The sequence below is a fragment of the Oryctolagus cuniculus genome, chromosome 19 (assembly GCF_051225735.1).
Source record: "Oryctolagus cuniculus isolate XC-2025 breed Fujian yellow rabbit chromosome 19, ASM5122573v1, whole genome shotgun sequence".
In the NCBI taxonomy this organism is placed as follows: Eukaryota; Metazoa; Chordata; class Mammalia; order Lagomorpha; family Leporidae; genus Oryctolagus; species Oryctolagus cuniculus.
Window position 1 is genome coordinate 46,236,476 of NC_142885.1, and position 15,443 is coordinate 46,251,918.

Consider the following 15,443-nt stretch of genomic DNA (forward strand, 5'->3'; position numbering starts at 1 on the left):
TTGTCTGACATGGGCTGTGCTTAGGAAGGGGGTGGCTGCTGGTGTGGCTCATGCACAGGCCATGGAGGCAGTCAGCTTGCATTTCCTGTGTTCTTGGGGCCTTGGAACTGGCCCCACTAAGCAGGCCCATTTGGCTCTCTGTCACCTGGCATGTCTTACCCTTTCCATTCCTGAATGGATTGACTAGGCTAATAAGCAAAAAAGTGGAGTTCATTAAAATCCACGTAATAGGTCTGTAGACTTCCTGGGTCGCTGGAAGGTCTCGGTCCCATCCATGGTGCGGGAGGAATGGCATAACTTCTGACTGGAGCTGGTACAGCACCCAGAGCAGGTGTCCCGGGGTAGTTTGGACCTCAGGGCTGCGGTGCAGACTGGAGAGTAGGAACACACACAAGGCTTCAGCAATCTTTGTTGCTAGGGCGGTGCTGTGCCTACCAAGGAGAACTGCTGTGAACGTCTTAAGTCCCCACGTGCTGCAGCTACACAGGAGGCAGACCACAAAGCCAGTGTGTGAAGGCGGTATTGAGCGTGACATCTGTTAAGCTGTGCCACATACCAAGATCATGCTGGACACAGCACAAGTCCAGAATCCTCCTCCTACTAACCATCCCTGGCTTCTCCTCCTCCCCTCAAGTCTCTCTGGGAAGGTTTCCTGGTGCTGCATACATGGACGCTGGTCTCTGCAGTGCACTGCCTGGGAGCCATGACCGACCCACCTTCATGTGATCCTTGTGTGTGTGTCGTTCTGCTGGCTGGCCGAACACTGGACCTCACTGCTCAGGGCTGTGCAGCATCTGTGCTTGCCCCTGTGAGCAGGAGGGCAGTGGGGCTGGGAGCTTCTCAGTGGAGCAGAGTTGGAAGGGGACCTTGTGGCGCAGCCATTGGAGGTTGTCAGTTTTCCCAGGTGTGCTGGCTGCAGAGAATACTGGGCCTTGGTTGGCTGTCTCACAGCTCACTCCCAGTTGCTAATGAAGGAGGGAAGGCTGCTTCCTAGGCCACACTGGGTGTCCCCTGTGTCTCTTCCTGTCCTTCCAGAGGGTGCCTTGATCTCAGTGATGATGACCCCCAGCCCTGTTCTCTGCAGAGGTCACCATGCGCAGCTTCTGCACCAGCCCCCGATGCAGTCATGATGACCCCCACCCCTTTCTCTGCAGAGGTCACTGTGGGCAGCCTCTCACCAGCCCACGATGCAGTGGCCATCTCCCCATGCTTTCTGTGGACAAACCTCGGCTCTGAGGATTTACCGTTCTGCACGTGCACCAGGCCCAAGGCCGCTTCCTCGCCGGCCCTGCCTGAGGCTCTGCTCTTAGCTGTGTGTTTCTGATTCTGGATTTCTTTCTCTGAAGCGGTGTCCCCACTTTGCGTGGGTCTGTTTCCCTCACAGCAGTACAATACAGAAAATGTTCATGGTGGGGAAACTTAGCTTCACTTGCCAGAGCCACAGGCCTTCATTTCGTCCGCGGGTCCCACGGCTCCACAGGAGCGATGGTGGTTAGGCGGGGGTCCCGTGCACAGGCGTGACACATTCTCCCTCCTCTTTGTGCCTCACGGCCTCTTCTGATTCAGGACTTTTCCTGGACGTTTTGCTCTCTGACATCTTGAATGCTTGTCATCTTTGTTTTGAGCGTGTGCCAGAATTTCCCAGCTGGGTTGGTGTCAGTCTCATTGTGCCTCTGCTCTGCCATCACCGTCAACATCACTATTGTTGTTATCATTGCAGAGAAACTATGTGGCTGCTTCCTGAGCTAGAAGCTGCAAGAAACCCTCACCCAGTTTCCCCTGCAGCCTGGGCAGGCGGATACCTTCACTGTCACCGTGAAAGTGAGCCTGGATTTCTCCTGCCAGGAGGGTCTCCTGCAGGACCTGAGTGATGGTAAGCGGCTTCCTCATTCCCGAGAGTTCACCTGCTCCCAGGTGTGTGTTGTAGTCAGCTCTCTGTGGCACCTGCCTCCAGCCATGTGACTCGCCCATCCAAGACCTCACCCCGGCACTTTTTTATCAGCGTGGCTTACTGCAGGCACATTTTAGAGAGAATTTCTCAATTCCCACTCTTGACTGTCTTGTCCAGATTTGCTAGGGAGTGGAATGATGTGATTTTGCCCCCCAAGTGTACCTGCTGTGTTGGTGGGACACACAGTGGTGATGATGGAGTTCTCCCATCTGGTGATGCCAGTAAGGAGCTGGAGCTGGGGGCAATGGGAATTGTATCTATTGCAGCACCAGGCCTGGCCATGTGGCAACGTGAGTTCATGGGTCAGCTGTGTCAGGTTGTCACATGCTCTTCTAGAGGTCTTGGGGGTGTGTTAGTCAGCTCAGGCTGCTGTAACCAACCCCACACCTGGCCTGGCCCGACCACAGGCATGGATTTTCTGACAGTTCTCAGCATTGCAAGTCAACCCAGGTACTAGCATGGTTGGGTTCCTGGTGAGGGCGGCCATCTCCTTGCTGTATTCTCATGGGGTGGAGACAGCTCAGCTCTCTGGTATTTCTTTCCCTTCCCTTTTTTGTGTTTTAAATTTATTTATTTAGTTGAAGGGCAGTTATGGGTGTGGGGTTCGGGAGAGACACACAGGGATGCTTGTGCACACACACACACGCACACAAACACACAGAGAGGAAGAGAAGAAAGATCTTGCATCTGTTGGTGCTACTCCCAAGTAGCACAATGGCTGGGACTGTGCCTGGCAGAAGTCAGGAACCTGGAACACCATCTAGGTTTCCAGTGTGTGTCAGGGGCCCAAGCTTGGTGCATCTCCTGCTCCTTTTCCAGGCACGTTAGCAGAGAACTGGATCAGAAGTGGAGTAGCCAAGACTTGAACTGGTGTTCACATGGGGTGCTGGGGACACAGGCGGTGACTTAACCCCCTGTGCTGTAACACCAGCCCCAGTAAGAACATTTCAATCCTGTGTTTTAAGGACTTTGGGGTCCTCGTATACAGTGCGTGACTTTCGTCTCCATGAACATGCTGTAAATGACAGACCCTCCTGTGGGTGTTTTGGGTCCGGGTATTCCTGGGTGCTCCGCAGCTGCCATTCATTGTCTGTTCACCTGCCAAGGGGCATTCATGCATTTCCATTGTCTTGGCTGTGGTGAGTAGTGCTGCAGTGGACATGTAGTGCAGACATGGCTCTGCCATATAGATATATGTATTTGTGTATATACCACATACACACAATACATTCACATGTAATATCGCATACATGTACACATGCACATCACACATATACATGTCACATACAAATATCACACACAATACATGCATGTACATATACACCTTACATGCACATGTACATAAATCCAGACGTGGGCTGGTGGGGTTGTGGGAGAGTTTCAGTTGTTTTTGCTTTTAGGGACCCTCCATGCTGTTTTCAACATGCTGTACTGACTGACGTTCCCTTGAGAAGTGTGCCTGTGGCCTGGGTCTTTTGATAATAGGCAGTCTGGTGGACTGTCTTACATGGTTTTATTTTTATTTATCTATTTTGAAGATTTATATGTTAATTGAAAGTTAGGGTTGGAATTGAAAGGGAGGGACAGAGAGAGGGCTCTTTCATCTGCCTGTTTGCTCCCCAGATGGCCGCAATAGCCAGAGCTGTGCCAGGCCAAAGCCAGGAGCCAGGAGCTCCTGGATGCAGGGGCCCATACACGTGGGCTGTCCTCCACTGCTTTTCCCAGGTCATTAGCAGAGAGCTGGATTGGAAGTGAAGTGAGTGGGACAAAAACCAGTTCCCGTGTGGATGTCAGCGTCTCAGGTGGCAGCTTACCCACCGTGTCACAACACTGGCCTCTCTGTTGTGATTTTAATTTGCATTTCTCTGATAATTGGCAATGGTTACTTGTATGTCTTCTTTCGAGAAATGTCCATTCAGGCGCTGTTTGTTTTCTTGTTACTGATTCATTTGAGTTCTTTGTATTAAGATACTAGCCCCTCAGCTGATAAATGATTTCTAGTATGCTCTCTCAGTGTGTGGGTCAGTTCTCTACTGAGAGAACTGTAGCTTGTTTCCTTTACTTGGAGAAGGATTTTCTTGTATGCAATCTCATATGTTTTTTTTGTTTTTGTCGCCCATGCCTTTGGGGTCACATCCAAGAAATTACTATTCAGACCAATTCCATGGACCTTTCTCTCTGCTTTTCTCTAGTCATTTTAGAGTTTTGGGTCTTATGAGTAAGAATTTATTTATTTATTTATTTATTTACTTCTTGGGATATGTGTGTATGTGTGTGTGAATGTGTACCTATATAAATATCAAGTCTCTAGCACAAACCACTACCACAGGCATTTAATTTTAATTTATTTTCATCTTACTTGAAAGGCAAAGGAGGCTGAGAGAGAGAAAGAGGGAGAGGGAGATGGGGAGGGGTGGATGGGAGGAGGGGAGGGTAGGAGAGCAGAGGAGAGGAGAGAAGAGAAGAGAAGAGGGATCTCCCATTTTCTAGTTCACTCCCACAATGCCCAAAATGGCCCCAGGCTGAAACTAGAAGTCAGGAACTCAATCCAGGTCTCTGACATTGGTGCCAAGAACCCAGTTATTTGAGCCATCACCACTGCTTCCCAGGATCTGCCCTGGCAGGAAGCTGGAGTCAGGAGCACGAGCCCTGATGTGTGGCATGGGTGTCCTAAGCATTAGACCAGATGCCATCGTTTAGAAGGTGTGTAGCACAAGGACCCTGTCTCGTTCTGTCCTGTGTTCCCAGTGTTTTGGCTGTGACAGGCAAAGGGCTTTGTGTGTTGTGGTGTGGATCATGAACGGGGACACTTTCTCCTGCTACTCCCCTGAGTGTGTGGGTTCTGAGTTGTGTTCCTGTTCTTTCCTTTTTTTTGACGAGCAGAGTTAGACAGTGAGAGAGAGAGAGACAGAGAGAAAGGTCCTCCCTCCGTTGGTTCACCCCCCAAATGGTCACCATGGCTGGCAGGCTGTGCCGATCCAAGGCCAGGACCCAGGCGCCTCCCCGGGTCTCCCATGTGCGTGCAGGGCCCAAGCACTTGGGCCATCCTCCACTGCCCTCCCGGGCCACAGCAGAGAGGTGGACTGTAAGCGGAGCAACTGGTCAGAATCCAGTGCCCCAACCAGGACCAGAACCCAGGATAGCAGCTCCACAAGTGGAGGATCAGCCTAGTGAGCTGCGGTGCCAGCTCCTGTTCTTTCTTGTGAGCATATTCCCCTCAGAATTGCCCCAGCTTCTCTGGGGAGTTGTTGAAGTTCTTAGAGTTCTGATCCGCGCTTCTGTGGCTCATCTCCTTGCCTGGCCGTTTCATCTGCTTTCCTTTAACAGGGAGCTTGTTGGGGTCTCTCCTGCAACTCCATGTTGGGCAGCTGGGGCTGCTGGAACAGATCACCACAGGACGAGTGGCTCAGGCAGCAGAAATTGCTTTCTCATGTCTGGAGACTGGGAAGGCCGAGACCACGGTGCTGGCAGAGTGGGTTTCCCGCTTGCTGTGTCCTCACTTGGAGGAGGCCGAGGGGAACTCTGGTGTTTCTACCTCTTCTTATCATGGGGAGACCCCACCCTCCTGAGCTTAGCCACCCTGGCCACCTCCCAAAGGCCTCGCCTCCTCATGCCCTTGCCTTGTTTTCCAGGGCCTCAGGACAAGGATTTTAGAGTGACAGACAGTTCAATCCATGGAAGCCTGCATAGAATTTGCTTTCTCTAAGCAGTGTTTGATGAACCATCGGGAAATTCCTTTGGCTCGTGCTGGTGCTTAAGAAAACATTCTCTTTATGTTGTTCACAAGCAGGCTTAGCACTGGGCGCGTTAGCAATGGAGAAAGTCAAGGGGACGTCTTACAGGCTTCAAGCATCAGATGCGGTGGATTTTCTCGGTTTGTGCAGTGCTCTGTGCCTCTGCCTTGGGTGTTCCTCTCTGTGGGCAGTGGGTAAACAGATCCCGACTTCTCCCCCATAAGGGAGTTGGGCATAGTGATTGTGCCCAGGCCAGGGGTCCTGGGCAGGCTCAGCAGTCAGACTGCCAGTGGGGATTGTTTGTGAGCAGCGGGGGGCAGTACCTCCCATGTAATGTCGTTCCCTAGGAACAGCAGAGAAGCTTCCAGTGGACATCTGAGCTGTGTGGGTTCTGGTGGCACCTTCAGTGCTCGATGCTGACCTGCTTGGTGGTGTTGTAGCCTTGGCATCTGTCATGGGAAAGGCTCAGGCATTCCCTCTGCCATCCTAAGTGGAGAACGAAGTGGCAGATTGTGGCTCACATATGGGAACACCTTCCTCTGTCCTTAGAAATAAAAGCAAATCAGAAGTAGCATGCTGGATACCCTGTGGTTTGTATATGCTATGAGGGAGCCACACACATACGTGGGACAGGACATGTGTGTGTGTGTGTGATGCCCTCCTTGCTGACCATGGTTAACAGAAGTGCAATGCTGATTGTTTGCATAGAAAAAGGCAGAACAGGCCAGTGTCATGGGAGAGCAAGTTGGACAGCCAAGGCCCTTGGGGATTTTGGTCCAGGCTGTGAATTATCACTTGCGGTTCCACCTGTGCAGTCAGGAGGCCACCGTGAAGCCCTCGTCTAGGGACAGCTTCAGGCTCAGGGGCAGAGGCTCATCTGTGGCCTCCTGCAAGCAAGAGCTGACCCTGCAGTGGCTCTCAGTCTGCCCCTCTCAGAAGCATTTTACTGGGGAGCACATGTGGGCCCCGTTTGCTCCTTGGCAAGGACTCACATGGCTCACAGGCTTCTGGAATGAGGTGTTGCTATGTGCAGCAGAGAACAGGCTGCGGGAATCCGCAGGTGCACCGGGGAGTCCATGGTGCCTTGTAGGAGGCTGTGCTGGGCTCTTTCTTCCTGTGATTCCTGTTCACTCTCACAACAACAAGTGCAACAGAGAGCAGGCAGCTGGATGTTTTGGGGGCCCGGAGGGAGGCCATGGTACTGGGCGTTGTTATGTGCCCTCTCCCACCAACAAGTACAGCAGAGAACAGGCTGCTGGATGCCGTGGATGTATGGGCGGAGTCCATGGTGCTGGGCTTCATTAGGTGCCCTCTCCCACCAACTCTGTAAGGTAGATAATTGTATTTCAATCGCCGTTAGGTAGAAACAGTTGGAAAGACTGTTCTTGCTGAAAGATAGAAGAGAGAGAACAATCCAGTGCTATGCACTGTACTTTTTTTTATAAAGATTTATTTTATTTATTTGAAAGCCAGAGTTACAGAGAGAGGGAGAGACAGAGAGAGATACCGTCCATCCTCTGGTTCACTCCCTAGATGGCTACAATGGCCAGGGATGTGCTGATGTGAAGCCAGGAGCTTCTTCCTGGTCTCCCAGGTAGGTACAGGGGCCCAAGGACTTGTGCCATCCTCCACTGCTTTCCTAGACCATAGCAGAGAGCTAGATTTTGAGAGCAGCAGCCGGGACTTCGCTGACACCCATATGCGATGCCGGCACTTCAGACCATGGCTTTAACATGTTTTGCCACAGCGCCAGCCCATGCTGTCCTTAATCATAAAAGTTCTTAGAAAAATAGAATGAAAATAAACTTACTTGGTGCAAAAAATGGAAATCCAAGAATAGATGTTTTTCATAAAATTCACTTACCATGAATTTTCTGAAGACTCCTTGTACTCTAGATTAAAAGAAAAGGTTAAAGATATTTTTGGAACGATTGGAGAAATTTAATGTATGCTGTACTCGACCTGATGTTAGTGTATAATCACAAATATACTGAATGTGATTATCAAAGTAAAATCATAGAAAAATGTTTTTGTTCTTAGGAAACATGCAGGTGTAGTTACGGCTAAAAGAGTATCATGTCTTCATTTATTTGATATAGTTCAGGAGACATAGAGACTGTGAATGTGAAGTAAAGTGAATGTTGAATTGTTCCAAAATTGTAATTGTAGATAAAGAGTTGATGGATGGCTATTTTTACTCTTTTTCTATGAAATTTAAAAACGTTTATTCATTTTATTTCAGCGGAGGAAGGGAGATAGGGAGGGAAGGAGGGAGGGAGGGATAAAGAGAGGAGAGAAGCCTTCCACCTGCTGGTCCATTACCCAATTGGCTGCAGTGGGCGTAGCAGAGAGTATCTGAAGCCAGGAGCCAGGAGCCTTGCTGAGATCTCCTCATGGGTACAGAGGCAAAAGGATTTGGGGCATCATCTGCTGCCTTCCCAGACCACAGCAGAGAGCTGCACTGGACGTGAGTGAAGCAGCCCTACTTGAACCAGCGCACATATGGGAAGCCGGCACTGCGGGTGGTGCCTTTACCAGCTACCTCACAGTGCCGACCCTCCCGGAAGCCGTTCACCTTGGGATCCAGCTGTCTGCTTCTTGGTTGTGCTTCTGGATGGCGTCTGGTAATATTTTGTTGAGGCATGTGACACATTTGTGATGGATATGTGTGCGCCATTTTCCTTATGATGTGCTTGTGTTGGATGTTGAGATGAGGCTGGTCTGATGGAATGAAATGGAAGGCTTTTCCTCTTCATCTCCTGGTTTGCGAATCACGGATTTTAATTATCTTTTCCATGGGAGTTCTCACCGGTGGAGCCATCTGGACCTGGACTTTTCTTCATGTCTGTTTGGTTTGTTTGTTTTGGTTTCCCTGCTACTACAGTCTCTTTGCAGATTATAAGTGTATTCAGAGTTTCTTGTTTCACTGTATCCAGTTTTAGTGGTTTGCATCTTTCTGTGAGTCAATCCACTCTATCTAGGTTGACCAAATCCTTGTGGCGTGGTTTTTCCATAGTGCTTTTGGATCATTATTTTGGAAGGTTGGTAGCAATGTCCTCTCTGTCATTTCTGTTGTCAAGTCACTTGAGTCTGTTCTCCTTTTTCCCCTGCTTCCTGTGGATAAACGTTTTGTCAGGTTGACTGAGTTTTCAAGCTCTGTAGTTTGGTCTCACTGAATGTCTGTTGTGGTATTTTCTATGCCGTTGGGTGGATTTCCGCTTGAATCTTTTTCCTCCTTCCAGTTTCTCAAGATATACTTTGCTGTTCCAGTGTTTGAAGGTAAAATTGGGTTCATGGATCCGATGTCTGTATTCTGTATAGCAATCCAGTTTCCCATGTGAAATTAGTCCTGTCAACATGGAAAACTGTATGGACGTACCCACAACTGGGAACATATTGAAGGAAAAGAAGTCGTTGTGTAGACAGAGAGGATTTCACAGGCCTATGCTTATTGCAGTGTAGGATGCACAGTAGCCAGGCCATGCAGTCCGTATATGCATGTCATGGTGTCCATAGCCCATATTGTCTTTATTCATTCTTCAGGTGATGGGCATTTTGGCTGATTGAACATCGTTGCTACTGTGCATTGAGCTGTAGTAAATATGCAGACAGAGATCACTCTTTTTTGGTATGCTGATTTCATTTCTCTTGGGTATATTCCCAGGGGTAGAATGGCTGGCTCATATGGTATGTCTGTATACAGATTCCTGACTTATCTCCCTACTGTCTTCCACAGTGGCGATACCAGTTTACATTCCCACCAGCAGTGGATGAGGGTGCCTTTCCCCCCACACCCTCAAGGCTGTTGTAGTATCGATTTGCATTTCCCTGATGGCTCGTGATCCTAAGCATTTCTGCATGTGTTTGCTGGCCATTTAGATTTCCTTTCTTTCAATATTTTGCCTGTTGAAGTCCCTTGCCCGTTTCTTGCGTGGGTGAGTGGTTTTTCTGGTGTTGAGTTTCTTGAAAGTTTCTGGCAGTTGATTCTTTATCAGTTGCATGCTTTGCAACTGTTAGTTTGCCTCTTCACTTTGCTGAGTGTCTCTTTGGCAGTGCAGAAGCTGCTCAATTTGTTATTGGTGTGTGTGTGTGTGTGTGTGTGTGTGTTTTTTGGTGCCCTCTTCTACTTCATTCTTTAATGTTTTGTGATTCTTAGCTATTGAACATCCTTGGTTAAATTGATTCCAAGCTATTTTCTTTTCTTTGTAGCTATGTGAACGGGATTGGCCTTTGAAGTCCTTTCTCAGCCATGCCATTGTCTGTGTATACAAATAGGCTGCTGGTGTTCTCTCCTGCCACTTTACCACTCTCTACTCTGAGTTTTGATAGTCTCTTAGTGGAGTCTTTTGGATCTCCTATACATATAGAATCATGTCGTCTGCAAATAGGGATAGTTGGAATTCCTCCCTCCCAATATGTAGCTAACATTGAGCAATGAGAGGAGAAAGTACCAACATGATAATGTGCATGCAGAAAATGTCCACAGTGACCTCAGATGCTTCCTTTCTGTATTCTATCTTGCTTTGTGGAAGACACGATTTGGCCTATTCCCAACATGATCCATACTTTAAAGGCAGGGCTAGACTGTGGAGGGTGGGGACTGGGAAGCAGAGCTGTGTTCCGTGGAGAACTCTGTAGATCACAGGTGTTTCAAGTCCTTGTGGGAGTGGGTACGTAAGCGTCTGAATGCGAAAATTCCAAAGATTTCCTCAGCACAAGTCAGAGATAATGCCACACAGAATGTTTGTAAGACAGAAGAGAATGACTGGGTACCAACATCTTTTCTAAGACCGAGTTAAACTCTTTTTCAAATTCTGGGTTAATCGGGTAGGTAATGCATGTAATACCAAATTCTAAAAAAATACTCTTGTAGTTGTCCTTGATGTGGTATTTATTTTACTTATAGCTATGTCTTCCTTTTTACATTGCTTTACTTTTCTTGAAGATCTTATTTATTTATTTATTTGACATTGAGAGTTACACATGGAGGAGATGAGAGCGAGGCAGGGAGGAGAGGAGAGGAGAGGAGAGGAGAGGAGAGGAGAGGAGAGGAGAGGAGAGGTGAGGTCAGGTCTTCCATCTGCTGGTCCATTACCCAATTGGCTGCAATGGGCGTCGCTGAGAGTATCTGAAGCCAGGAGCCTCGTCGGGATCTGCTCATGGGTGCAGAGGCACAAGCACTTGGGGCATCTTCTGCTGCCTTCCCAGACCACAGCAGAGAGCTGCGTCGGAAGTGAGTGGAGCAGCCATACTCGAACCGGCGCCCATATGGGATGCCAGCACTGCAGGTGGTGGTTTTACCGGCTACCTCACAGTGCCGACCCTCCCGGAAGCCATTCGCGGTGGGATCCAGCTATCTGCTAACACGCCTGGGAAAGCAGAGGGAGACGGCCCAAGGACTTAGGCCCCTGAACCCTGAATGGAGCGCCAGCTAAAATCCCTGGCTTCTGTCCCAGTCCCGGCCTTTGTAGCCACCTCGGGGGTGAACCCCTAGATGGACGATCACTCAGTGAGTGTGAGAGAGAGAGAGAGCGCGAGCGAGCTGACGATGCCCCCTGCACTGCTTCTCTCCTCAAGTGGCTGCAACGAACGGCCAGCGCTGGACCAGGCAGGAGGCAGGAGGCAGGAGCTCCATTGAGGACTCCCACGAGGCAGGGAGGTGGGGTCCGGAGAACCTGGGCCATCAGCGTCCTCATCCCTGGTCACAGCCTGGAGAGGCGGGACTGGAAGCGGCCTTGGTGCTTGGGATGCTGGATGCAGCAGTGTGCAGGTGCGTCCTGGGGCGCCATGGTGACGGCCCGTGGGGAGTGTGCCTGCGCCTGGCGCTGTGACCGGAAGTGCACCCGCAGGCCCGGCGCTGACTGCCCCGCAGTGCTCCGCTGGGAGTCAGCGCTGCGGGTCCGCTTCTGCTCCAGAGCCTGCGTAAGCCGTGAGGAGAGGAGCCGTCGTCGACGCGGCTGGCCGAGCCTGAGGGAGAGCCAGCGTCCCCAGGGTCAGGCCGGATCAGGAGAGCCTGTGTGTCCGAGGCTTCTGCGCCGTTTCCCAGGTACGTTGCTCTTCTTTGGCCCCTACCGGAAGCCACGGCCTTCGCGGACCTCTGACCCGGCAGCAGCCCGGGCTGCCGTTGGCGGTGAGTGACGCGCGGCTGTTGCGGTTACCCGCTGGGCGTCTTGGCTGCCCGCGTGCCTGTTGCTCTTGGATCCCGAAGACGCGGGTGGGGTCACGGTCGTGCTGTGCGGACGGTCTGGAATGGTCCCCAGGGTGCGAGCTGCTGGGCGAGAGCAGAGGTGGCTCAGTCTCCTCCCGGAACGGCTCCTTGTTCCCGTCTGTTTGCTTTTTGAGGGCCCAGCCGCCCTGCTCCAGACGTCAGAGACTGTTGATGGGAGGAAAGAGAGCGAAAGTGCGTGTCTGTTTCCTGGTCTAGGAGGCCAGTTTCGGGTTCCTCGCATTGTTTGTGATGTTAGCGCTCTGTGGGTTTTTCACGAAAGAGCCTTGTCAGGCCGAGGTGTTGCTTCTGTTCCTGATGTGATGATTTGTGTTTTAGTATTGCGAGAGTGATGGACGTTTTTGTGAACCAGATTTTCTGTGTCTATCGGGATAGTTTGTGGGCTTTCCCCATGTATATTCTGTTCTGGGAATGATTGAGTTTGTAGGGTAGCCACCCTTTCATTTCCGGAGTAACTGTCAGTTGCGCACAGTGTGCTAAGCTTTGATTGTGCTGTTGTTGATTTTATTGAAAGTTTCTGGTAGTTGTTCCTTTATCAGTTACATGCTTTGCAGATTATTTCTCCCTTTCTGTTAGGTGCCTCTTCACATTGCTGAGTGTTTCTTCTGCAGCGCAGAAGCTTCTCTATTTGGTTTGTTGTTGTTCTCTTCTATCCCTTTCTTTAATCCTCTGTTATTCTCAGATATTGAACATCCTTGGTTAAATTTATTCCAAGCCATTTTATTTATTCTGTAACTATGTTAACCGGATTGGTCTCAAGTTCTTTCTCAGCCATGACCTTGTCTGTGTATAAAAAGGCTGTTGATTTTCTATCCTGCCATTTTACCAACCTCTAGTCTGAGTTTCGATAGTGGAATCTTTTGGATCTGCTATATATAGAATCATGTCATCTGCAAATAGGGATAGTTGGACTTTCTCCCTCCCAATTTTTATCTAACATTGAGAAATGAATGAAAAAGTACCAACATGATAACATGCTCATGGAAAAAGTTAGCAGTGACCTCAGATGCTATCTTTCTGCATTCTCTCTTGGTTTGTAGAAGGCATGATTTGTCCTGTTTCAAACTTGATCCATAGATTAAATGCAGGGGTAGACTGTGGAAGGTGGGTATTTGGAAGTATAGCTGTGTTCAGTGAAGAACTGTGTAGATCACAGGTGTTTCAAGTCCTTGTGTGAGTGGGTACCTAAGTGTTGAATAAATTACAAAGATTTTCTGGTGTGTTAGTCACAGGTAAACCACACAGAATGTCTTAAGGAAGAAGAGAATGAATGGTTACCTGAATGTTTTCTAAGACGGAGTTAAATACCTTTTCAAATTCTGTGTTAATAGGGCATTTAGTGCATATAGTCTCAAATTTGACATAAGCTCTAGTAGATGGCCTTGATGTAGTATTTTGTTTATAGCTATGTCTTCCTTTTTTAATTTTTTACTTCTTCTCAAATATCTTACTTAGTTATTTGAAATTCATAGTTACACACAGAGAGGATGAGATGCAGAGAGAGAGAAAGAGAGAGAGAGAGAGAGAGAGAGAGAGACAGAGAAACAGGTTTCCATCTGCTGGTCCACTCCCTAATTGGCTGCTATGGCTGCAGCAGAGCGAATCCAAAGCCGGGATCCAGGAGCCTCCCTGGGATCTCCTGCATGAGTGCAGGGGCCCAAGGACTTGGGCCATCTTGTACTGCTTTCCCAGACCACAGCAGAGATCTGCATCAGAGTGGAGCAGCCAGGACTCGAACCAGCGCCCATATGGGAAGCCGACACTGTTGGCGGTGGCTTTACCTGCTACCTCACCATGCCAGGCCCTCCCAGAAGCTATTCCCCGTGTGATCCAGCTGGCTGCTAACATCCCTCGGAAAGCAGATGGAGATGGTCCAAGGTCTTAGGCTCCTGAACCCAGAATGGAGCACTGGATAAAGTCCCTGGCTGCTCTTCCCCGACCTTGAGCACTGAGAGGAACTGGAATGCTGCTGTGTGACAGAGGCCCCCTGCAATTTCTGTGAGCTGTACTGAGTCCCCACGACTCTGCTTGATGTTTCTTTGGTACCACACTTTCAGAACTGTACTGGCAAATGACTCAGGGGAGAAGGCTGTTCCTGCTCTGTTGCTGCCCTGAGCCTGCAATCAAGGTCCACACAAGGCCGATGATAGAAATGTTGCATCCAGAACAGCCCCCTTATAACTAAGGTGACCTCCAGGCCCCACAAATGGATTTTGGATCAGAGGTCAAGACTTTCTGTGCAACTTGAACATTTCCTGCCTTGGGAAGTTCACTGCCCCCACCCCCAAGACATGTTCTGAGCTGCTTGGTCCTAGGTGTTGAGGCTCTGGCCACTGGAAATGTTGTACTGAGTTGACTCTGAGTGTTCAGATGCCAGAAAACATGTAACAGAGTTCCTCGGATCTGTGTGACCACTTGGATATCCAACTGTGATCATAGACACACATGGTGGATTTATGAGTGCTACCTCAGGGTGGAGCTGAGTGCTTCCTGGGGGGATTGTGGGATCTTCTGGGATGCCAGGGTGGCACAGCAACCCATGTGCTCTCGCTGAATCCGTGTGTAGCTTAGATGGTAAAACTGTGTCTTTCCTTTTTTTATCTTTTATTTAATGAATATAAATTTCCAAAGTATGGCTTATGGATTACAATGGCTTCCCCCCCATAACGTCCCTCCCACCCGCAACCCTCCCCTTTCCCACTCCCTCTCCCCTTCCATTCACATCAAGATTCATTTTTGATTCTCTTTATATACAGAAGATATGTTTAGCATACATTAAGTGAAGATTTCAACAGTTTGCTCCCACACAGAAACATAAAGTGAAAAATAATAGATGGTTTTTTTTAATGATGATGAAATCAGATCAGACCTATTGTCATGTTTAATCCCAGTGAGAGTCAAGTTGGGAATTGATAATTTCTTCTTTTTTTTTTTTACAGAAGATCAGTTATTATACATTAAGTAAAGATTTCAACAGTTTGCACCCCCATAGAAACACAAAGTGAAATATACTGTTTGAGTACTCGTTATCGCATTAAGTCTCAATGTACAGCACATTAAGGACAGAGATCCTACATGAGGAGTAAGTGCACAGTGACTCCTGTTGTTGACTTTACAAATTGACACTCCTATTTATGGCATCAGTAATCTCCCTATGCACCAGTCATGAGTTTCCAAGGCTATGGAAGCCCCTTGAGTTTTCCGACTCTTATGTTGTTTAGACAAGGTCATAGTCAAAGTGGAGGTTCTCTCCTCCCTTCAGAGAAAGGTACCTCCCTCTTTGAAGACCTGTTCTTTCCACTGGGATCTCACTCGTGGAGATCTTTCATTGAGGTGGTTTTTTTTTTTTTTTTTTTTTTTTTTTTTTTTTTGCCAGAGTGTCTTGGCTTTCCATGCCTGAAATACTCTCATGGGCTTTTCAGCCAGATCCGAATGCTTTTAGGGCTGATTCTGAGGCCAGAGTGCTATTTAGGACATCTGTCATTCTATGAGTCTGCTGAGTATCTCACTTCCCATGTTGGATCACTCTCCC

The 15,443-nt window shown here is 48.9% G+C and overlaps 1 long non-coding RNA gene across 3 annotated transcripts in view; it reads left to right on the forward strand.

Annotated features, from left to right (window-relative positions):
• The window catches only part of LOC127488597 (uncharacterized), a 107,342-nt gene that overhangs the window by 38,904 nt on the left and 52,995 nt on the right, over positions 1-15,443 (forward strand). For all 3 annotated transcript variants that reach the window (XR_016226392.1, XR_016226393.1, XR_016226391.1), the window contains one exon: positions 1,721-1,873. This is a non-coding gene — a long non-coding RNA (uncharacterized LOC127488597). The remainder of the gene's footprint in view (positions 1-1,720; positions 1,874-15,443) is intronic.